Source organism: Pongo pygmaeus, chromosome 5 (assembly GCF_028885625.2).
Source record: "Pongo pygmaeus isolate AG05252 chromosome 5, NHGRI_mPonPyg2-v2.0_pri, whole genome shotgun sequence".
Classification (NCBI taxonomy): Eukaryota; Metazoa; Chordata; class Mammalia; order Primates; family Hominidae; genus Pongo; species Pongo pygmaeus.
The window spans coordinates 22,389,216-22,414,313 of NC_072378.2; the positions used below are offsets into that span (position 1 = coordinate 22,389,216).

Genomic DNA, 25,098 nt, shown 5'->3' on the forward strand with positions numbered 1-25,098 from the left:
GAACTTCTATTTTCTGAGCATTGTGGATAATAAAAACTTAAAATTTGGCCACATTTTGATAAGTACAATTTTTAAAAGTGTTTTTTTAACCCAAAATATGAAAACCAAGCCAAAATCTTTATTGCTATCTTGAACTTTGGAACCAAATTATGAACAAGATTGTTAGTTCTAAACTCTTGTTGCAACTAATCAAACATTGATTTTTCAGGCTCCTCTCTTGTTAATTTCAGGTAACTATGATACTAGAATACCACTATACTACACCAGTAAGCTCTCATTTCACATGCCCCAAAGATTAAAATAGAAAGAAAGAAAAAATGTTTCCATGGCAACTGTAACTCAAAATGTTGTTTTAAATCTTTATTCTCGTTGGTTTCTTGTAAGTAGAACTCATTTATTTTGCTAGAGAAAATTTAATGTAGAGGAGATACATTGGGTGTGGCAGGAAAAAGTCACTTTTCTGAGCAAAAGACATCTTAATCTCAGTGCATATTCTAGAATTAGCAAGGCTATTATAAGGCAGGCAGTTGCAACATCTCATAAAAATAAAATAAAACCCCGTTCAGTTGGTCAGTAGAGATTCAAAATCTTCAGTGTTAGATGAAACAGCCGGCTGCCTCAGAAAAAACAGTTTTGTTAAATCGCCCAGATATCGTAACATTGTGTAGATAAAGTCTTGGTTCTATAAAGGTTAAATTAGACAATATCAGGTTTTTCTGCTAAGTTGATGAATCTGACTCAAATGACTGGCTGAAACACTAAATATTCAGGTAAAAAAAGTATGATTTGGCCTTTAAAATACATAAAAATGTTAAATTGTTGAGGTCCATTTGTTTCCAATTGGTTGGTAGATATTATGTAAAAACTTAAAACCATGCCTAGAGAAAAAAAAAATGCCGTGTAGAATAACGTGGTTAGAGTTTTCTGTCCTAATACTAACTTTGTACAATTATAGAGTTCTCTACATTTTTCATATGTTTCTATTTATATTTTCTTATTTAATTGTCCAAACAATTTTTTTAGCAATACAAATAAATTATTATTTCAAATTTAGAGATTAAGAAATTGAGTCTTGGCTGGGCACGGTGGCTCACGCCTGTAATCCCAGCACTCTGTGAGGCCAAGGTGGGTGGATCACCTGAGGTCTGGAGTTCGAGACCAGCCTGGCCAATATGGTGAAACCCCATCTCTACTAAAAGTACAAAAATTAGCCAGGTATGGTGGCGGGTGCCTGTAATCCCAGCTACCCCAGAGGTTGAGACAGGAGAATCTCTTGAACCAGGGGGCAGAGATTGCAGTAAGCCGAGATCACGCCATTGCACTCCAGCCTGGGCAACAAGAACGAAACTCCATCTCAAAAAAAAAAAAAAAAAAAAAGAGATTGAGTCTTGGGTTAATTGACTAGCCTCCAGCGGTGGATCATTAGGATAACATCCCCCACATTGTTTTCACTTCCCACTGTCTATGTCTACTCCCTTTAAGTAGTCAGTCTTTCCCTGCACCCCCACCACTGTTGAGCTTAGTCGTATGATTGTTTCTGGCCAATGGGATAATAGCAAATGAGTTGCAAACAGAGGCCTGACAAGTGCTTGCGCTTTGCGCATGCCATTTCTTTCTGCTGGGAATCATTCCGCCACAAGCAAACGAGCCTGGGCTGGCCTTGTGGAAGCCTAGCCGAGGCCTCAGAATATGGATGAGATCATCTGAGACTGTCCACCCCAGGAAGCCAGCAAAGTGGCTAGAACCCGCCATACCACCGCAGAATCACGATTGCTGTTCTGAGTCACTACATTTCAGGTGACTTGTTGAGCAGCAAACGAGCTGACGAACCTAAAGTCAGAAGATGCTAGCGGAAGAAACAGGACCCAGAACTCCATTGGAAAATGGGTAAGTGAGTATTTTACCCAGAAGGTGGACAAAAATAATCTACAGGATTATAAAAATGGAAAAGGGAGAAATCAAATCCTTTTTATAGTGGTATCAAAGGCTTTAATTTTAGTTTATTTTTACAAAATTCTTTTATCTTTTAGTTAAAATAGATGTTATCTCCAGACACATTTTTCTGCTTCTATATTTGTGCTGTACTCTCTTGCATCATAGTATGTGGCTTTTATGTGGTTAAATTTTCTAGTAAAGACGTAAGATAAAACAGTTCAGGTTCATTTATTATGTTGACATATTTATAATTCATGGCATATGTATTTTACCTTATTCAGGTCTACAGAGTTTAATAAAATGACCAAGGAAATATAAAGTAACATATTTTATTTTTGAGCTTCCTTCTATAGTGGTTTTGTGATCTCAAATCAGTAGTTCAGAACTGCTTTAAAATACAACAGGGTTATTTTTTGTTTTTGCTGTTTACATGATATCAGGATATTGTGCTAAATATCCCAATGGGGAAAAAAAATCATTTTTCAGTGTTTGTCATCTTAGTAGTTGCCTTGGTCAATTTCCTTCAATTCTTCATCAAGTTTTCTACTGGTTTTGTACTGAGATTGATCACTTTCAGGAACAAAATAATGTTTTTAAAATTAAGATTTAATTTGCAGGGGTCTAGGGAAGAGGGTAAAACAATGGCTTTTCAAAGGAGGCTGGCAGTCACTTTAAAGTTGAGAGCTGTAGCATGGCTTCATAATACCCCACTTAAAAAAATATATCTCACAGTAAAGTAAACATTTTGACAAGGATCTAGACATCAGTTGGAGCTTATCCAGTATTAAACAGAAACACGTGCTTTGTTCAAGGCATTTGCAGAAACAAAACCATCTTGCCTTCTTATATTTATTTATTTATTTTTCAAGTTCAATCTTCTATTTATGCCAGGTCATGGCAAAAGGAGGCCAGGGAGTTGGAAACAAAAGCAGATTTTTTTTCATTTCATCTAAAAGCTGAAACAGTCTCTCATCCTCCTCTTCCCCAAATGCCTTTATCCATTACCTCAAAGCCTAGGCTCTTACCCTACCCAGACTTACCCCTCCGTCTGTGAATATATAGACATACTTTGGTCCAGGGGTAATTGTAAGTGCCAATAAAAAGGAAGCTGAACACACACCCCTCCCTTTGAAGAAAATGCTGGGAATCCACTTTCTTTTTGGTTTTATTTTCCACCTTATCTGAGCTGTACCTGCTGGTACTGCTGTTCCCTGTGATATGAGAGCTTCCCACTCTGGAAATGGGGAGAATGTTTTCTCTTCTAAACTAAAAGTTTAAAACGTTATTAGTATCTCATACAACAGTGCCAGGAGAGAGTGTACCTGCTTCCTCTGGACCATACAAGCCCCCAAATTTGAGGCACTACACTATATTAAGTGGCACAGACAACAGCTATGCAAAACCAAATAGTCAAGTGACTTCTATCCAGTAGGATAAACAAACACCAAGAAAAGGAAATGCACCTCCAACCCACAATATTTTTGTTTTTATAGGGATGATGTAACTGGTGAAAGTTTTCACTTTTCAACTTGTTACAATGATGTGACTTTGATGCCTTTTTTAGCTCCACTCAGAATAAAATATTGGGGTAATTTTAGAGTTGTAGGGACGATGAGGCACTGACAGTGTTTTGGTTAAGTTTTTAAAAATATTTTTTATTTTCAAATTATGGTAAAATTATCTGTGTCAGGTAGTTTTACATGTTAAATTTCCAATTACCCATTTACAAAATGTAAAGGTAGTAAAATGGGAAAACACCCATTTTTAATATTTCCATAAAATCACAATTGTAACTGATGTTTCCATGGTCACCCATCTGAGGAGGAGGAGGACAATATGATCTTAAAAGTGACTCTAGGTCCAAATGGTAATTCCATGGCTCATGCTCACCAATTGACTTTCTGAAAGGAGCTTGAGATCTCGTTACTTCTTTCGAGAATTTCTTTCTCAGACGTAGGCAGAAGAAAGGGAACTCATAAACATTTTCCCATTAAGATCACCTTTTGGGACTGGACACGGTGGCTCAAGCCTGTAATCCCAGCATTTTGGGAGGCTGAGGCGGGTGGATCACTTGAGGTCAGGGGTTCGAGACCAGCCTGGCCAAAATGGCGAAACCCCATCTCTACTGAAAATACAAAAACTAGCCGGGCAAGGTGGCATGTGCCTGTGATTCCAGCTACTAGGGAGGCTGAGGCAGGAGAATCGCTTGAATCGGGAGGCGGAGGTTGCAGTGAGCTGAGATCGTGCCTCTGCACTCCAGCCTGGGTGACAAAAACAAACAAACAAACAAAAAAAGTACACCTTTTGGTGATTAGGACTGGCTGATGCTGCTCACTGACTGGAGTCTATTTTGTAGCCTTGTCATTTTCTCTTACTATTACCGACATCATGTTTTGGATACCACTAGCCGCAATGGGGATCTTGCCCTGCCATTTTCAGAAGGGTTGTGTGCTGAGCCACTCCTCCATGGTGCTACCTGAGGTTAGACCACATCACTTTCCCTGCCCAAGGTTGGTGGGGGGCCTGCTTCTCACAGCACCACATCTTCCCAGTCATCATTCATTATAAAAATTAAAATTCCACTCTCTCTCTTTCTCCTTCTCTTGGACTTCAGATTAAATTCTCCATATCTTCCATTCTATTTTCAGGACTCCTATCCCAGTTTATTTATTAATTATTATCGGTCCATTGGTTCATGGCAGCTTTTCTAAAATTTAAGAAGTTGGTTTAAGAAATTGGATCATTCAGACTAGTTGTTACCAAACTAAGTATCCTGGGGTACATGAAGATTCCCAGGGAACATGCTCGCATGGAGAGCTTTAAGGGAACAATTTTCAGAATCTGAACATTCTATGTGTTTTCTGTTGTAACTTTTTCTTTCTGAGAAGGCATTTGTGTTTGAAGACCCAAGCAGGTCTTCTTTCTTACCTCCCCTTTCAGAATTGCCCTTATCCTGTTTATAAAGAAAGGCACGCCTTTCACTAATTCAGAACCTTATTATTGTTTGGTGCCCCAGGGTGTACAGACTTCGAGGATGCCAGACAAAAAGATCATTTGAAATATTGTTGTCACTAAGCCTTCTTTGATCAAGACACTGTGAGCTCATGGTAAGTCTTCATGTTGTTCTGCCTTATATTTATTTTTAAGTGAGAAGAGTTGTATGTTGCAACATTCTGAGGTCACGTGTGCCATGTAACGGGACAGCAAGACTAGACAATTTTCACTCAACAATCTTGCCTTCTTTGGCTATGCACATGTCTGTGGACATCTATTTCAAATGGAAGAGGCAGTGTGCCTATGAACATGGACTCTGGACTCATATAGCCCTTGTTTATAATCGGTTTTCATTACTCACTAGCTCTGTAACCATAGGCAAGCCTCAGTTCCTCATCCATAAAATGCCATTAAAAATAACACCTACCTCATAGGGCTGCAATGAGGATTAATAGACAATGCTGGAAACGCATTTCAGAGAAGAACCAGGACAAAACAAATGCTTAACAAATGCTCATCTCATATATAACCATGCTATAGATTTCCTTATCATAAAGTTACAACAGGATAACATCCTCAGGCAAAACCAACTGTCCAGCTGAGCTGTAAAGAATATTTAATCTTATCCAAAGAAAGTCTGGCTTTTGCCCTTGTCTCATGGGAGGTAATCTCTAAATCCTTGGGATATTCTATCTGATAAATGTATCTCTGTCACATGCAGGCTTTGGGCCAACTGGATAATAACAATGTGATTTAGAGTAGGGATTTTGGTTATGCAATATCTGCTGGACCTCTGGAAGGGCTGGAGACTGAAATCAGCCATGTGGGCAGTCAGTCATGCCTGTGTAAGAGAGTCTCAATAAAATCTCTAGACACCAAGGCTTGGATGAACTCCCTTGTATGGAAATGCTCTGTGCATGTTGTCACACATTGATGCTGGGAAAGTAACACTATTCATAATTCCATGGGGAGAGGACAACTAGAAGCTCTATGTTTTGTGATTTCCAGGACTATGTCCTATACGCCTTTTCCCTTGGCTGATTTTAATCTATATTCTTTAGCTGTAATAAACTGCAACCATGAGCATAACAGCCTTCAGTGAGTTCCATGAATCCCTCTAGCTAATTATCAAATCCAAGAGTTATTGTGGAGGCCCCTGAATTTGCATTTGATTGTCAGAAGTGAGTGCAGTTTTGTGGACTGTTCTTTCTAAACCTTGCATCAACAAAACATCTTTTTCCTTGCATCCATAGAGGTTGAAGTTTTTCTGTTGGTCAACTTGGGTTTTGTGATAATTTGTCCAGGAACTCAACAATTAACTCTATCTTTCCAAGTAATAGCACACATGGAGGAGAATTGCTTCTCCTGACTGACAATCAAGGAAGAACCTAGAAATGCTCAGTGGTAAATGTTCCTCATGCAACTGGCAGAGTACCTTGGCTTCCAATCATCCCCACAGGGCACTCAACAAGGATGAGGAACTGAGTTACGCTTGACAAGTCAGTGTCCACGCTGGCATGATTAAGTGGGAAGAAGTTTGTTACTTTCTCTACCCCTTCCATACTAGTGAAGGTGGTGCAGGAAGCATAGATATCCCATTCCAAATTGAGTGATGCGTGGATGGTAATGTATTCCACTTAGCTTCAAAGTTCCTTTCTAAAATCTTGGACATGCTTTTTATGTCTTTAGACACTCACTTTACTCCACCTGCTTGCATTTACTAGGCACTGTAAGTTGGGAGTAGTGATGGTTAACTTACGCATCCACTTGGCTAGTCAATGGTGTGCAGTTGTCAAACACCAGCCTAGATGTTGTGGTGAAAGTATTTTTCTTAAGATTTGCTTAACTTTTAAATCAGTAGACTTTAGGCTGGGCATGGTGGCTCATGCCTATTATTTCAGCACTTTGTGAAGCCAAGGAAGGTGAATTACTTGAACCCAGGAGTTTGGTACCAGCCTGGGCAACACAGCAAAACAGCGTCTCTGCAAAAAAAAAAAAAAAAAAAAAAGCAAAATATTCACCTGTTGTGGTGGCGTGCACGTGTAGTCCCGACTACCTAGGAGGCTGAGGTGGGAAAATCACCTGAGCCCAGGAGGTCAAGGCTGCAGTGCGCCATGATTGCACTGCTGCACTCTAGTCTGGGCCACAAAGTGAGACCCTGTCTCAAAATAAAAGAAAAAAATTAATAAATAAATCAGAAGACTTTAAGTAATGTGGGTGGATCTCATTCAGTTAATTGAAGGTCTTTAAGAGCAAAGACTGAGGTTTCCCAAAATAAATGCAACTTGGCTTCAAGAGCATGACATGTAAACCTGCCTGAATTTCTAGCTTTCGGATTTTGACTAAAGACTAAAACATCAACTTTTTCCTGAATTTCCAGTCAGATGGCCTGTTCTACAAATTTCATACTTGCCGGACCCTATAATCACGTGAGCCAATTTCTTAAAATAAATCTCTCTCCCTGCTCTCTCCGTCTCTGTACACTCTATTGGTCCTGTTTCTCTGGAGAACTCCAAAACAGGGGTTGAGGCACTTGAGCATTATCTCAAGCTCATCATTGAATATGAGCTTGACCTAGCCTACTGGAATAAAGGAAACAATAAAAACAGAATGCCTTTGTGGGGACAATGTATAGAATGCTTTTCCATTTTTCTCAAAGTCTTCTATTTGTATCATTTTGCTTGTGCAAAGATAATTTGCCAGGAATATATTGGTCCCGGTGTGTCCGGAATTGGTGGGTTCTTGGTCTCACTGACTTCAAGAATGAAGCCGTGAACCCTCACGGTGAGTGTTACAGTTCTTAAAGGTGGCGTGTCCGGAGTTTTTTCCTTCTGATGTTCGGATGTGTTCGGAGTTTCTTCCTTCTGGTGGGTTCGTGGTCTTGCTGGCTCAGGAGTGAAGCTGCAGACCTTCGCGGTGAGTGTTACAGCCCATAAAGGCAGTGTGGACCCAAACAGTGAGCAGCAGCAAGATTTATTGCAAAGAGCAAAAGAACAAAGCTTCCACAGTGTGGAAGGGGACCCGAGCGGATTGCCACTGCTGGCTCCGGCAGCCTGCTTTTATTCCCTTATCTGGCCCCATCCACATTCTGCTTATTGGTCCATTTTACAGAGAGCTGATTGGTCTGTTTTGACAGGGTGCTGATTGGTGCATTTACAATCCCTGAGCTAGACACAAAAGTTCTCCAAGTCCCCACTAGATTAGCTAGATACAGAGTGCTGATTGGTGTATTTACGAACCCTGAGCTAGACACAGAGTGCTGATTGGTGCATTTACAAACCTTGAGCTAGATACAGAGTGCTGATTGGTGTATTCACAATCCCTTATTTAGACATAAAGGTTCTCCAAGTCACCACCAGATCAGCTAGACACAGAGCGCTGATTGGTGCATTTACAAACCTTGAGCCAGACACAGAGTGCTGATTGGTGTATTCACAATCCCCTAGCTAGACATATCCTCCAAGTCCCTACCAGATTAGCTAGATACAGAGTGCCAATTGGTGCATCCACAAACCCTGAGCTAGACACAGGATGCTGATTGGTGTGTTTACAAACCTTGAGCTAGATACAGAGTGCTGATTGGTGTATTTACAATACCTTAGCTAGACATAAAGGTTCTCCAAGTTCCCACTAGACTCAGGAGCCCAGTTGGCTTCACCCAGTGGATCCTGCACCAGGGCTGCAGGTGGAGCTGCCTCCCAATCCTGCGCAGTGCGCCCACACTCCTCAGCCCTTGGGCGGCCAATGGGACCTGGCCGTGGAGCAGGGGGCAGCGCTGGTGGGGGAGGCTTGGGCAGTGCAGGAGCGGGGGTTGGGGTTGGGGGTGAGGGGGGTGTGCTCAGGCATGGCGGGCTGCAGATCCTGAGCTCTGCCCCACCGGGAGGCATCTGAGGCCCTGTGAGAATTCGAGCGCAGCGCCTGCAGGCTTGCACTGCTGGGGGACCCGGTGCACCCTCTGCAGCTGCTGGCCCCGGTACTAAGCCCCTCACTGCCCTGGGCTGGTGGGGCCGCCGGCCAGCTGCTCCGCTGAGTGCGGGCCCGCTGAGCCCACGCCCACATGGAACTCGCGCTGGCCCGCAAGTGCCGCGCACAGCCCCGGTTTCCGCCCGCACCTCTCCCTCCACACCTCCCCGCAAGCTGAGGGACCTGGCGGCCTCAGCAAGCCCAGAAAGGGGCTCCCACAGTGCAGCCGTTGGCTGAAGGGCTCCTCAAGCGTGGCCAGAGTGGGTGCCGAGGCCGAGGAGGTGCCGAGTGAGGGAGGGCTGTGAGGGCTGGCAGCATGCTGTCACCTCTCACCAGTATATTCCCAATAGATTGTTTCCCAGTCTTCTGGGAAGGACATATATTCTGCTAATAGTATCCACAGAACAATGACAACTCAGAAAATCTAGTGGAAACTTCTAGCCTAAACCTAAGAACAACAATGGCAAACCTCTATGAATTGCTGATCATCTTCCATGGGATAAACACTACTGATACATTATCTCATTGAATCCCCATCACAACAATGCCCGGTAGTTATTATGTCTCCTGTTTTAAAGATGGAGAAAGTGAGGCTCAGGAATCTTAAGAAATTGTGACAGGTATGAAGACAGTACAAACAGAAGCAGGATTGACAGTCAGGATCTCTGATTCCAAAGTTCCTTATGTTTTGTTGCATCTGTTGAAAGATTCTTTCTAGTCAGGGCTTCCTGGAGGGAAGAATTATTGGCTTAACCTGATATAGGAAGCACAGATAGTAAAATGGGACCACTACCTGAAGGAGGCTTTATCTTGGCAAGGAAAATGAGATTGTCATGCAAGAGATAAACAGCACAGGCCAACAGGGCATCCATTACCACCAGAAGTCTGGGTTGCCATGTCTAGGGAGTCGTATATGTAAGTCATGAATTGTGGATATCAACTTGTAAGAAGTAGACGAGACAGAGACTCAGAGATGGGGCAGCTAGAGGGGCAGCTGAAGCAGCTCTGAGGCCAGAGGCTGAGTTCCAGGCTGCATTCTAATTTAACTGCTCTTTGACTTGGAACAGTTATTTCCAGTTCTCTAGGCCTAAACTTCCTCACCTATGAAAGGAAACTGGATTAGAAATGCTTTACTTGTGTAGGTCTCTATTTAAAACATAGTCCCCAGCAGAGCATCTGATGGCTTTCTCAAGCAGAAATGTATTTGTTGTGCAGTTTCCCCATTTGAGTCACTTGTATTTCTCATTATCTGCTCTTTCTCACAGTGTATTTGTCTAGATCGGTTTTGGAAAAAAATAATCTTGGGTAGGAATAATAGCTACTGCTATGAAACACTATTTTAGCTTCTTTGTTCTTCTATTTAAAAGCCTGTGTTGTGGTCAGCATACTCTAGGGGAAGAAATTATTTCAGAATGTCAGCACATCACCTTGAAAAAGTTTACCTCTTTAAAAATGTGTCTTGAAGTGTACAGAAGAGGCATAATTTGCATACTTTTGTTTCCTGCAACAGTGTTTTTCCAAATAACACATCTGTTATGTCCCTATTTGCCTGCAGCAATATAGAATGCATACTCTCTTTGACAGAGAAAATTAATAGTGCATTAGGGAACTTTCATTTCTGGAATAGCAGTTGAGGTTTAGTCTAGTCATCTAATCCAAGATATTAGTATCATTTTGGGAGCATGATCCTTGGGAGAGTAAAATTCCATATAAATGGCCATCAGTGTCAATTCTGTGTTTCAATTTGACAATCACTCATTTAATATATGCTATGAGCAAGGATCAAAGCCAGGTGAGATGTATAAATAAAAACAACTTCTTTGAGATTCAATTTCTTCACCTCTTGTAAAGTAACACAATTATTTCACTGAAATGCTAATGATTATGGTATATACCTCAAATAAGAATTAAATGAGATGGTGGATATAAAATGCCTGGCACAGCTCCTGGCATGGTGGAGATACTAAAAAAATAGTAACTTCAATACAAAAAGTGTAGCCCTTGTTACCCTGAAATAATTGAATTCAAGTAATGGGAATCTAATAAGAGATCCCAAACAATAAACTATAATGTAAGATAGAATACAATCAGTTTTTATTTCATAACAAAAACGGAAAGAACAAAATTGAGAAGCATAGAGAAGAAGGCAGATAGTATTTTTGTCTAAAGAAATTAGGTGAAAATTCATTAATAAAGTGACATTTTTTGGACCTTACAAGAGAAATTAGGTATTAATATGCATTGTAAGGGTATTTGGTTTTTAGACTTCTTAAAACAGCAGCCATGATCAGGACAATATAACTAAGAAGTAAAACTTCCATGGTAAAGGATTGTAATCCTACAATTAAAAGTAGTTTCAAGTGGCAGGTTTCAGACCCCTGTCTCTAGTTTTGTCCTAATCAGCCCTTTTGTCAATGACTTGATTATCACCTTATCAGATGATATGAAAGTGGGAGATAATTTAAATCCAATGAGTGGGCTCAATCTAATAAGATGGTGTTTAAAAGCAATAAATACATTTACAGTTCTGTACTTAGGTCCACATAATTAGGCATGAGAGTTTAGGTTACAAAGAAACCCAGTGGTTTTAGGCAATTTAAGTCCATGCATGACATAGCATCCAAAATTTCACGGAGATTTTTTTCTCTTCATTAATAAAACGATCTCACTGAATAAATATCCAATTAAGTCCTTCTGTATGCAAAGAACATATAGCAGTACAGAGTATGCATACACATGGATTTTATAATCTTGAAACTAAAATTTCAGTAGAATGAAGAGAAGTGAAACAAATTTCCCAGTTAAATGTTGCACGACAATTGTGACAAGTGTTGAGAGGGAGAAGTGCAGGGTGTCATCCATGCACATGAGATGGGGACGGGGACCTGAACTCCTGTCAGAATCATGGAAGACTTCCTTGGGAAGTGATTTTTACTGAGATCTGAAAGGTGAGTAGGAATTAGCCAGGTAAAAAGCAGCAAGAGGTTCCCTCAGGGAGAGGAAATAGCATATTTAAAGGCCATTGAACTGTCCCACAGGGTCTCATACATATTTCTTCTGCTTCTGATGATTTGATGCAGATGTATATGGGGGCCTTGGAAGATATGTATTGATGGATGTACAAATTATTACTACCAATTTGGAAAATAATCGGCACTAGCTTCAAAATTAAAACATTGTCATACTCCATAGCCAAAAATGAGAAGATAGAGTGAGAAGAGAAGTTGTGCCAGGTTTGAGCCTTAAAGGCATTTAGTTAAGTTGGTAAGACTTGTGAGAGCCAGATAACTTATAGACGGTGGATGTGGTCAGTGTTATGAAAGAGATAAGAGTAAGGCTTTTTAAAGCATAGAAAATATTTTTATTTTATTTTATTTTATTTATCAAGATGGTGTTTCAATTGTCTTTACTTAAAGATCTAATGTTGTTGGGCAGAATTAGGGTGATCTCAATATAAAAAGACTGGTTAGAAGAGAATAAGACAGTAAAGATGACTTAACGGAATTAACCAGAGAGGTGAGAGGGAAATCAGGAATGTGTGGGATGATGAGAATTAAGAGAAAAAAGCATTACAAAGAGAGAAGAGTCACAATCTGGAATGATTTGACAGTGCTGAAATCAGATGAGGACTGAACTATATCCACTGTATCCATTGAACTGGAAGTTATTGGTGAACCTAGCATGATTAGATTGAGCTGTAGACATGAAGTGAGCAAGTGGAAGTGGCAGGTAGAGAGTGGGAGGTAACAAATAGAAAACTCAAAATTGTGGGACTCGAAGGGTGGGATCCTTGCTCTGTTGATTTTTGTGTTTTGGGAAGGAAGTATGGTGCTATAGTCATGTAGTACTCATACAAAAATTAATTTCAGTTGGTGGATGAATGAATATTTGGAAAAAGGTTAATTATATTAGAAATAGGACAAGACTTTGGGGAAAAAGTGTTGAGAGTATACTCTGGCTCTAGCAAATTACTAACTTTGTGACCTTGGGCAAGTCATTTAACCACTCTGAGCCCTAGTTTCCTCATTTATAAAATGAGTGTAATGGTAAGTGACGTAATTTCCCAAGACAGTTGGTGAGAGTGTGAAATAGGAAACTTTACATGGATGTGCTTTATAGACTGTGGTGTGCTTATCAAATAGACACTCATATTTTCATATTGAAGGATTAGAAGCTTTGTCAGAGACTGATGAGGTAGCCGGCTCATTTCCTCTTCTTGGATTATGTTTCCCTATTGCACTTGCAGTGAGGTGGCCATGTAGTTGAGTTTGAGCCAGTGACATGTGACCAGAGGTGATATGTGATATGTGTCTTCCAGACTCAATCACCGAACCCTTCCATAAGGGCTCCTATGTGCTGCTTCTGCTTCTGATGGTTTGATGCATATACATATGGGGGCCTTAGAAGATATATACTGATGTATATTCAAATTGTTACTACCAATTTGGAAAATAATTTGGTACCAGCTTCAAAATTAAAATATTATCATACTCTAGAGTCCTACTGTTCTACTCGTAGGTATATTTATTTCAATGAACCTTGCAAATGTGCATTAGAAGACATCTGTAAGTGAGTTTATTGATTATAATAACCCCAAACTGAAAACAGTACAAATGCCTGTCAATAGGAAAGCCAAATGTCCATTAACAGAAGACTGGAGAAAATAATTTATATTCACAAAAAGATTATGTAATAATAAAAGCCAGTTACTATAACTACATGCAACTACACAGATGAAAGAAAAATAATGGTAGATGAAAGAAACATAATGATAAGTGAAGAAAACAAGTCACAAAAGAAAGTATATCTTGTGATACAATTTTTTAAAACTAAAAAAAAGAGAGAGAGAAGGAAAGGCAAAACAAAGCAACACATTTTTTCAGGGCTGCAAGCGTTGTGATTTTTTTTTAAAGAGGAAGGGAATTGTATAAATAATCTATTATTAAAATAATACTGCAAACCACCACCCCAAAACTCAGGAGCTTACAGAAAGTAACATGTATTATATTATCAATCTTGCTTCCAAGTCAGCTGTGTTTGTCTGATCTTGCCAGTGCTTGGCTGATCTTGGCTGGGCTCACTGCAGCTTCCATAAAGCTACAGGCTGGCTGGGTGGTTCTGCTAATTTTGGCTGACACATGCTTATGGCTTGGCTGTTGGCTGATCAAGGATGGCCATGATTTAGGGTGACACAACTCTGCTTCACATATCTGTCACCATCCAGCTGTCTAACCTGGCCAAGTTCTCAGGTCAAGGCCCAGAGGGAAAGAACAAGTAAGGCTGATTCTGCCAGGGGGCACGCAGGAACATGCGTGTGCTTTCCAAGGCTCTACTTGCATCTGATTTGCTTACAGCCCACTGGCAAAATCAAGTCACCCTATCAAGCCTGGAATCAAGGGGAGGGGTCCCTATAATGGTATAGAGCAAAGGACATTTGGGAGGCCAATAATTAGGGCTATTAATGCTATCAATCCATTATAGGAATACACGATCATGACAACCCTTATCAGGGAGGCAGGGGGTGAAATAGAGAAGAACACACAGTTACTGGCAGGTTGTTGGTAATATTTTAATTCTTAAGCGAGGCAGAAGTTAGAGGTTTCACTTTACAAATTATACTGTATAACTTATATACACATTACATATATTTTTGTATAAGCACAAAATCCTATGTAATTTTTAAATTGGGCAAAAAAAATTCCAAAACAAAGCAAAAACCTTTCAAATGTAAGGAAAACAAAGAAAAGCTGAAGGGCTAATTTGAGAAGTCCAGTGGCAAATTGGGCCTTTGGATTCCATTTCCAGGCTCTTCAAAATAGGATATTAATTGTCTCCTTTTAATAGAAGATTGTGACTTTGACAAAGAAATCACTTATTAAAAGAAGTTGAAGGGCAGGTTTGCCAACTGGGGAGAATGATTCTCTCTCTCTTCTAGAGACCTCAGATCAAATTTCAACAATGTAGAAAAGCCACGTTTATTCTGCTCTACTTTCCTGTCTTTTATTCTGTTTGTTTTATTCCTGGAACAAAGATACCACAGCTTGTCTTAGAAAGACTTCCATGTGAGTTTGAAAGGGTGTAGAATTTGGAACATGCTCTAGCTCATAAAACTCCTGATTTTTTTTTTTTTTTTTCCAAAGCGCTCCTCGATCAGACCCAGATCCCAGACCTCCAGGGTTTGATTCATTCATCTCTAGCTAAGCTATGTTTTCTAGCCTCTCTCCAGAAGACTGGGAGATTCACTTTAAAAAGACGCTGCTGCTGCTGCTTTTTTTTCATCACAAAAGAATTAATGTTTTCACAGCCCTTTGAAGATGTGGTGTCACGCATGTGCTGTTATTAATAATAAAATACAGATCTGTTTCACACCATCTGAAAAACAGGGTTTTGCCACCGTGAAAGAGCTTTTATTTCTACCAGGTCTTCATGATGTGTAGCCCAGATCCAGCTCAGCTTCAGGCTGGGGAACCATGTCCCAGAAAATGGGTAAAGAGAGGAAATAGCTGGAGAGAAACAAAACGACACACAACACCCAATACGTTAAAAAATAAAAATTCAAAGGAGGCTTTAATCACCATTGGAGATCATTTCCCCTGACTGCAAGCATTTTAGATAGAGCTGGACTCAGCACCTGCTAAAGATGGGGCCTGGTGAGTGGATCCTGGATTCTTTATGCATTCTGAAGAAGGTAAACATCCCCAGGTTCATGAGCCTGTTCAGACAGGAAAGAGGGTACTGATTGCAATCTGCTGTTAGTCTTTCGTTTTATATTTGTTCAGTGCTTTGAGTCATTCTTTCTCCTTTTCTTCTCTGAAACCACTAACATTGCTCCTCCAGTAGCCTTTTGCATTTACAAGCTACCTTGTCATGACTGGGTTTTTGGGGAAGGGGAGACGGATGTAAAGTGAGGCTACTGTAAACAACAGTTCAATAAAGGCTTCAGAACAGGGTCCATTTAGGGAGGCGAGTGCAAACATTCCATGAAATAAAAAACCGCTTCTGTGAGCTCAACTCACAACAGGCACAGCCACTGGCAACAGCAGCCTGATAAGGAGCAAATTTGAGAGCTGGGTCTATTATTCTTATTTTTTATTTTTGTAAATCTTTGCACCTGTCTTTGGTGGCAAGATTCTCAACTCATTTCTCTTGTTTCTGTTCCCCCTCCTCCCTGCACTCCATGCCTCCCTGGGGTTCTGATTGTTTTGGAACTAGTGATTCAAAATGGACTCCAACATTGTTTCTGAATCACAAAGCGTTTGCAGAAGAGGGAAGTATTTCTTGCTCCATTCCAGGCCCCAACACAGAAGGTGTTGTATGGAAAAGGGAGCTGAAGGGAGAAGAAAAAGAGGAGGGAAAAAAAAGAGGCAAAAGTAAAAAACTCAAGGAAATCAAGACCATGCTGTGCAAAATTGTTACAGCTGTTTCTGTTTTTATTGGCTGTTTCTTTTGGCTTCATTTTTCCAGCAACTGCAGTTCATATGAGCAGGAAGGCATACAGCATGGCCGAGCTCCACACTGGGTGGAGGGGAGGACAGAAAAGGGACTGAGAAAAGGATGGAAGGGGCTGGGTGTGGAGGTTATGAATTGTGGCACAGTGCTTAGAAGGGACACACATCAAAGCATTTCTTTTTTGATAGTTTTGTGGAAGCCTTAGCAATAGAATTTAGAGGCATTTACTGGAAAGCTCCTAAAAGCATCTCATCTCCATGGCTGGATCAGATAGGTAGTCTGTTTAAGGCAGTATACTATCCTTGAAATGATGCTCTGATATCTGTGAGGAAATAATGTGTCAAGACACATCCCTTCCCCTCTCCCTCCTGGAGAGTGATTCACCTAGACCAGTGCACAGGGCAGAACATACGGGGAGTGCATATTTTCCCTGGGGGATTCTATTTCTCATGGTTACAAATGGAATGAGTTATATGCCTGCTCAGTGAACCTATGAAGATATTGGCAGCTGGGATACAGCACCTCAGGGCTTGGAGCGAGTTGCTAACCCACCTTGATCCCCCTGCAAAGCAGCTGAAAGGTGAGCCAGAGACAGGCACATGAAAAAAGCTCACAATGAGTCTCTGTCTCTTTCTTAAAGCTTCCTATTAAATATGTGATTTAAATGACATTTTTAAGGTTTATAAGACTGCTTACATTGGAATTCTTGAATGTGATAGTATTTTTAACTGCACTGGCCCTAACACACACACACACATGCGCACACACACACGTTCACACTGACTCTCACTCTTTTTTTTCTTTTTGAGACGGAGTCTCGCTCTGTCACCCAGGCTGGAGTGCAGTGGCATGATCTCGGCTCACTGCAACCTCCACCTCCCAGGTTCAAGCAATTCTCTGCCTTAGCCTCCCGAGTAGCTAGGATTACAGGCGCCCGCCACCAGGTAATAATTTTTTGTATTTATAGTAGAGACGGGGTTTCACCATTTTGGCCAGGCTGTTTTTGAACTCCTGACATCGTGATCCACCCACCTTGGCCTCCCAAAGTGCTGGGATTACAGACTCTCACTCTTAATCAAATTAATTTTCCAAACTCTAAGGAAACATCTTTCTAAAAGTGAAAACTGTGTTCCAAATGAGGGCAAGTGGATAAGAGAACTGGAAGTTAGAAGATACAGCAAGAGGAAAAAGTATTTACTTACATTTGACTTGCAGTTATATCCAAAGGGAAAATACAATAAAAAGTTGATTAATAACAACAAAACCCCCCTGCATCTGGTGATAAAACATTGTTTTCATGCTTTCACATTTTAAACAAAACTCCAGCTATGCTGTAGAATGAAAGGTGAGCCAGAATCCCAGTGCCCATGCATTGGTTCTGTTTTGGAGACTTGGTTTTACTCTGAACTGGGATTCTGACTTACTTGGCTACTGGAGGGCAAATCATAACCAATATATCTCAGTGTTGTCATCCAAAAATGGAGGTGGACTTGGGAAGATGGACTAATTAAAGGTTGCAAAGCACTTTTGAGTCTATAAAGCCATGTGTAATTGCAACCATTAAACCTAATCATATAATGAAGTGTTGAAGGTTGTGTCTTGGTCGTTTTGTTTTCTGAATTCAGTGAGAGACTCCTTCAAAGCCCATTCTGTTTACTTTCCCAAGGAAATTGTCTCAGTCCATTTTCTGTTGCTGTAACAGAACACCTAAGACTGGGTAATTTATAAAGTAAAGCGATTGATTGGCTCTAGAGGTTGGTAAGTCCAAGAATGAGGGGTTGCATCTGGTAAGGGCCTTCTTGCTGTGTCATAAAATGGCAGAAAGCATCACATGGTGAGAGAGAGAAAGAGTAGGCCAAATTCAGCTTTTATAGCAAGCTAATGGTAATAATCCATTCATCCAGAGTCCTCATGACATAATCACCTCTTAAAGGTCCTATCTCTCAACACTGTTGCACTGGGGATTAACTTTCCAACACATTAACTTTGGAAAACACATGCAAACCATAACAGAAATTAATGAATGAAAAGAAAAAACTGGTGATTTGGACCAATGCACTCTTGAACAGTTATGTATTTTGAGATATACCAAGCTTTTTTCTGCATTTCCTAATATTATTTTTATGTTCATTATGTTACTATTAAACTTTTTTCATTATGTTATTATTTTCTTATGTATTAATAGTAGTTAATAATACATTTACCAAGAATTAAATTTGTTTAAAATTTTTCAGTTGGGGCAGAGTTTACCAAATGGAGAGTGAGCCTGTCTGTTGTGAAATAGAACTCACTAACCTCTTAACACAGGAAAATCAGTGATTTCATCAGATTAGAATTACATAGAGAAGGTATTCTCTGGGTGCAAAGATTGAAATTGCTTCTTGTGAAAGACACAATTTCACAATTTCTTGTGAAATTGTTTCTTGTATCTAGTTTAAAACAGACACAAGAGAAACTTCATATGTAATGCTGACACGTAAAGAGTTGGAGAATGAGTTGTCCCTTTGCACCTCAACTTCTCCCTCAATGTCATGGTGGGCAAAATTATTTTGCCTTAGGCTTTAGCTGTAAAATGGGTTGCTAGCACTTGACCACAAATGGAATAATTACAATGAGGTTTGGAAGCCTACAGCATTTTTATTGAGGACATTTCCCTCTTGTGCATCTGTTAACTGTTATTACAGATTTGAGATACCATTAATCAGTAGCATCTTTAACAAATGTAGAGTAGATTTTTGCATACTGAGGTTCAGCTAGGCACCCCCATTAGCTGGCATACATTGGACCTCACTTGCAAAAACATGTTTCTGCTATTATCCTTACAAAAGGCTGTATGTTCACACACATGCACAATTATGAGACTGAACACTCCGTTCTTCTTTGGATTGCTCTTTGATCTTTTGTAATTTTGCTGCTTGTGTCCATATGGAAATGTTAGCAACCAGCAGGCAATTCCTTTCCATTATGATTCCTCCTGATTCCTCCTCCATTGTCTTTTCCCCTGTTGTTTCTTGTTTGCGTTGGGCTCCAGACCGATGCCAACATTTCAACGGGGCACACCTCTTCAGTTTCAAAAGCTCAATTTGCTTTAAGTAGCCAGCAAAGCTTACCCTTATTTTTAAGTACCTGTTTATACCTGAGTTTTCCTGACATGCAATGACAACTTGGGCATCTCAAGAGAAACAGTTTTCTTGTGAGCCTGGAGACCTACGGGATTAGGCAGGTGGGTCATAAATGCTGTCAGCATTAAGCTTGTTTTTAGTGCAGTGCTCTCTTGATTTCTATTTTGGTCTTTACTGACTAGGAGTACATATAATAACACACAGGCATGACCTCATCCAAAGACAATTTATTTAAAATTTCCAAACCCTAAAAAAGCTTAATTTGTGGGTGGTAGTTTATAACCATTTCTAAAATTTCTTCCTGTCTGTAGTACCCAGTAACTTTAGTCCTGGAAATCTCTCTTTTATTATAATGGAAAATACCAAAGATATGAAAGCACAGAAATATGTGCTTACTAAGGGAGCTTTCTTTCTCTTAGAACCTTCTGAAGCTCCTCCCTGGGAGAGATTAAATAAAGTCTGCTCTTTCCCACTTCCCAATTCTATCTCCACACATCAAACAAATGAAAATCCTTCCAAAACTCATCTCCCTTCATGCCTACACTCAAATATGCTGTTTTATGTGGGTCGAACAAAGTCTTTTTCTGATTTTTCTCCCCATCTGTTCTTTGAATAAACATGCATCCTAAAGAGAAGGAGGACTTAAAGGATCAAATTTGGTTCCTGTATTTGGAAATGCTATCAAAAGACCACACCGCACTTGGCCATTCGGTCAAATTAGATGCCGTTTGCTTCTAATAGCACTTAATTACTTCCCACATCACTTCTTCATCTGCATGACTTGGCTAGTATGAGGTTGGGAAAAGTTAAAAAAAAAAAAAAATCCCCGGTGTGTGAGCTGGTAGAACTGCTGCCTTTGGCTGTGTCTCCACCAGACCAATGCAACCAGTCCTTTTAGGTAAGCAAATTGGCTGTGCTGGGTATCTGGAATTATAGAAACCAAATAACCAGAGACATAATCAGTTGGTTTTTAAATTTTTAACTTGTTGTTTGGTTGCCCTAGACAAACGCCTCAATTTCCTTCTTCTGTAAATAAATTAATACCTGGTGAGATGTAAAAGCCCACTTGAATGGAAAACAGCATGTTCTGATGAAACTCTGAGAGAAGATACAACTCAAAGTATGAAAAATTCAGAACAAATAATAGTATCTTTAGGGCAGAATTTGGTTACCCTGATTAATTAGGGTTTTTTTTTTCTTCAGATAAAAAGAGAGGGGAGAGTGGAGTAAAGAACTGCCTTACCTAATGTAAGTTTTCAGCTTTGAATAAATATTTCCAGCTTAAACCCTCTGAATAGATTGTGAGTGTGTTTGTTCATCTGAATTGAATTTTGGTGGTATAATGTACCAAGACTTTTTCTTATCGCAGTGTAGTTCAAACCTGGGGTGGGCAAACTTTTTTTATTTTTTTGTAAAGAGCAAGATACTAAATGACTTAGGCTTAGGCTTTGCAGATCAAAAGCAAAATTGAGGATATTGTGTAGGGACTTCTATGACAAGAAAGGTAACTCTTGCCCCTTCACCATCCTGTTTGTCCGGTGGGCCCTTCTGGACTGTGAGTACACTTCATACACAGTCACTGTCAGCTGGAGGGAAACTTTCTCCAGACATTTGAGGGATTGGGGCCTAGTGGGCTGGCAGGACTGTGTGGGGATGGGGAAGGATGGGTGTTACAGGCACAGTAATAGAGGGGAATGGAGGTGGAGGGGGACACCCCAGATTGGTTTCTGTGTCCACTGAAGCAGCACACGTGAGCCATATGAAAATAGGCATTGGTCTGGATTTGGCCTGAGCTCCAGCTATCTGTTGTACATTTCCTCTTAGCTACTTGGCAGGCTCTTTAAAGAAAGACATTCCAAACTGAACTCATTATTACCTTCTTCCTTCTGTGCCCTATTTCTATAAATAACACCACTACTGATCCATTGCCCAAGTCAGAGGCATTGTGTTCGTTTTCCACACCTTCTTTCCTTCATCTTCCTTTGTAGTCCTCCTTTTATCTTTTTTGCCATATAGCTACTGGGCTGGAAGAAACTAAAAGACAAGAATACATCTGGCTTATATTTATGTGATGAGCTCTCTGTAGAGTGGCTGACACTGAGTAGGCTTTTAAAAAAATTGGTTGTGGAATTAATCTATCCATCACCAAGCCCAGTGAATTCCTCTTGATTATTTTATTCTCCCACTCAAAATTCTTCAATTGGTTTCCTTTGGATAGAGAGTAAATATAAAATAGTTACCAGACTGCAAAACTCTTCCGGTTTTGACCTTGCTTATCCTAAAGAATAACCATAGAGAATTGCATTAAATATGCTAACATCTCTCATCTGTTGTGTGTCTGTCAGGCCATGTTGTTTCCACTGCCTGGAGGACGCCTTCCCCCTGTTTTTATATGGTGACCCCCCAAGTCATCCTTCCTGATTTGACTTAGTTGTCACATGCAGAAAGGCTTCCCAAGTACCAGCCTACTCAATAGGTGTCTGTTCTCAGAGCATCAGGACTCTACCTCTTTCAAAACACTTCATCAGTCTGGGCATGATGTCTCATGCCTGTAATCCCAGCACTTTGGGAGGCCAAGGCAGGTGACTCACCTGAGGTCAGGAGTTCAAGACCAGCGTGACCAACATGGTGAAACCCTGTCTCTACTAAACATACAAAACTAGCCAGACGTGGTGGCGCATGCCTGTAATCCCAGCTACATGGGAGGCTGAGGCAGGAGAATCGCTTGAACCTGGGAGGTGGAGATTGCAGTGAGCTGAGATCACGCCATTGCACTCCAGCCTGGGCAACAAGAGTGAAACTTTGTCTAAAACAAAACAAAACAAGACATTTCATCAGTGCTAAGATTAGTTGCTAAGTGCGTTTAGCTCTTACTAGATTATATACAGCTTGAAGGCAAGACTTTGTCTTTGTTTCTTTGCATCCTAGTTTGGCACTTGGAATACAGCAGACAAGTAATGATCATCTGACTGAAATGAACAGGATGCATACCTCAGTGTAACTGAGAAATCGCAGAACATCATCCACATTCATGCAGACCTAAGAAGGCCTTTCTAGGCTCCACTGGGCCTTTCCCAAGCCTTCTATTTGTCTGGAGCCAGAGGGAACCAACTATGATCAAACTGTATCAGGGTTTGGTTTGTGTGCTGAAAGTCACAAGGTTCCAAAGGGAAAGGATCGGGCAGGAGAGGAAAGAGGATAAAAATGGTTTGGGGGGACCTCCTCTTTTAGCTTTGGAGCTCCCCCCCACACTGTCTCTGTACAGGGGAGCTTCTTCCTTCTGTCTTCTCCCTTTCTTCTTGCCTATTAAACTCTCCGCTCTTTAAAACCACTCCACGTGTGTCCGTGTCTTATTATCTAAACTGGCATGAGGACCAAGAACCCTGGTGTTCCTCCACTCATCAGTTTCTTCTTGCCTATTAAATTCTCCGCTCTTTAAAACCACTCCACGTGTGTCCGTGTCATATTATCTAAACTGGCATGAGGACCAAGAACCCTGGTGTTCCTCCACTCATCAGAGCCATATCATTTTGGTTCATGGGGCGGGAAAGGAAATTCAATCATCAGACTGGTGAATATGGAGCGGATTTCAACTTTAAATCTGTCCTTTAATCTCAAGGCTCTCTTCTAGCTACCCTGTCGCCAAACTCTCTTTCTCTTTCTATCTGTGGTCTCTTGCCTTCTCTCTGTATGTCTTATGTGCAGGAGTCTTTACAGTTCAGGGAAACAGGTCTGTTAGAAAAGATCGTGAATCATGGCAGGCAGTAACTCAATAAATGTCTCCCTCTCTACGTTTTCTCTGGTGAGCACATGGTATTTCTAAGCTACCTAGTAGAAATCAGGCCCTAGGCCTCTTCTGGGAATGGGAAGTTTCTGCTTTTAACGGTTTGGAGTAAGATGTCTTCCGTAGCCAAGTTTTAGTCTTGATATTGTCCCACAGGCAGGAAAACGGCCATTCGGTTCCTACATTCCGTTAAGGCATCGATTTTGTCTCCTATTAAGACAGTACTTAATTAGTAAGGGGATTTTGCGTCTGGAGGTTAACCGGAACCATTCTTCTATGGGTACATGCTTTAGCATGGGTCATAGTAGCAGAATGTAGAGTTCAACCTAGCACGCCCCCCTCCCTTAAAAGGGCCTTGCCCAATTACATGGTTTTTTTGAAATCCATTTTTTGGAAGGCACATAGGCCACACAAGTCTAGGAGATCAAAGGGAAATAAAAGGCAGAGAACTGATTGCTTGGGGACAGCGTAACTAAGGCCCAAAACTCATTTCCTCTGGTGCCATGGCTTGGAGCGTCATGCCTGCAGTTATGGGCAGCACATTTAAGCTGGTGCCGGGAATCCAGGAGCGATGAAGAGAAAATAGTTGGGAGGACACCCTCTGCTGTTTTCATCTCCATCCTGGATCACATACTGAAAGGAAGGAGACTAAAAAAGGATGCTTTTATTCTCACTTCTCTTTCTAGATGGGTAACAGATCATCTTCAAGCATTGGGACTCCTTCGACCTCGAAACTTTGAAGAACGGTGGCTTATTTTCTTTTGCACAAGGATATGGCCTTTTTACTAGACCTTTGCAAGTGTTGCAAGATCAACCCAGCTCTTTTAGCAACCATATCGGACAGGCCCAGGCAAAATAGTTCCCCCAAATTAAAAAAGTAACTTTCAAGGAAATCATCTGAGGGTCCTCCTTATTTGGGGCCCCTTCAAGTTCTCTTCTCATTGCAGGACCCTAGGCAAGTAAAGGGAAACTGAGGCTGACTTTTTTGACGACCCTGATAGGTATATAGAAGCTTTCCAAAATTTAACTCAGGTATTTGACCTCACATGGAGGGATGTTATGTTGCTGCTAAGTCAAACCCTCACTGCAGGTAAAACAGGCAGCTCAGCAAGCAGAAGAAAATTTTGGAGATGAGCAATATGTCTCCTATAGTAGGCCAGAAGGGAAAAGAGAAAATAGGGAAGGCAAAGAAATAGGGGAATCACCATTCCCAATAGGAGGAGAGGTATTACCTCTTAACAACCCTAATTGAAAACTCCTTTCTATGGTGTTTTTTCCTTCTTTTGTGGTTTAAAATGGCTTCTATCTCTTGTATAATGTTCTTCCAACCTGCCTGGGAAAAGTTAATTTTCCAAATCAACTTTTCCAAATCAAAAGTTAATTTTCCAGCCCAGGAAAGCGGTCGTTGGAAAACTTGGCTACAGGTCTCCATCTTGTTTCATGTCTTTAGAAACATAATCTGTAACCACGTGGCAATACTTTGTTTTAGTCTCCGCCATTTTACAATGGTGGCTGTCTTCTTGTGTTAAATCAGACTTGCCAGTTTGTCAATCTGGGTGGTGCCAGCTGATCCATCAAGGGCAGGGTTTACAAGATATCTTAAGCACTGATCTTGAGAGCAGTTTAGGGAGGGTCAAAATCTCGTAGCCTCCAGTTGCATGGCTCTTGGGCCATGGTTTATAATCCTGTGGCTAATTTCTTGGTCTGGTCTCCAGGCAAGAGGGAAATATATCTTGGGAAGCTGCTGTTACCATCTTTGTTTTAGACTATAGATTGTAAACCCAGCTCCTCCCAAAGTTGGTTCAGTCTATGCCCAGGAATGGGCAAGAACAGCTTGGGAGCTGGAAACAA

At 40.8% G+C, this 25,098-nt stretch overlaps 1 long non-coding RNA gene across 1 annotated transcript in view; it reads left to right on the forward strand.

Moving 5' to 3' along the window:
• Positions 1-1,638: 1,638 nt before the first annotated feature.
• Positions 1,639-25,098, forward strand: part of LOC134739688 (uncharacterized) — a 242,912-nt gene continuing 219,452 nt past the window's right edge. Inside the window, exons 1-2 of the long non-coding RNA XR_010126581.1 lie at positions 1,639-1,887; positions 4,952-5,042. This is a non-coding gene — a long non-coding RNA (uncharacterized LOC134739688). The remainder of the gene's footprint in view (positions 1,888-4,951; positions 5,043-25,098) is intronic.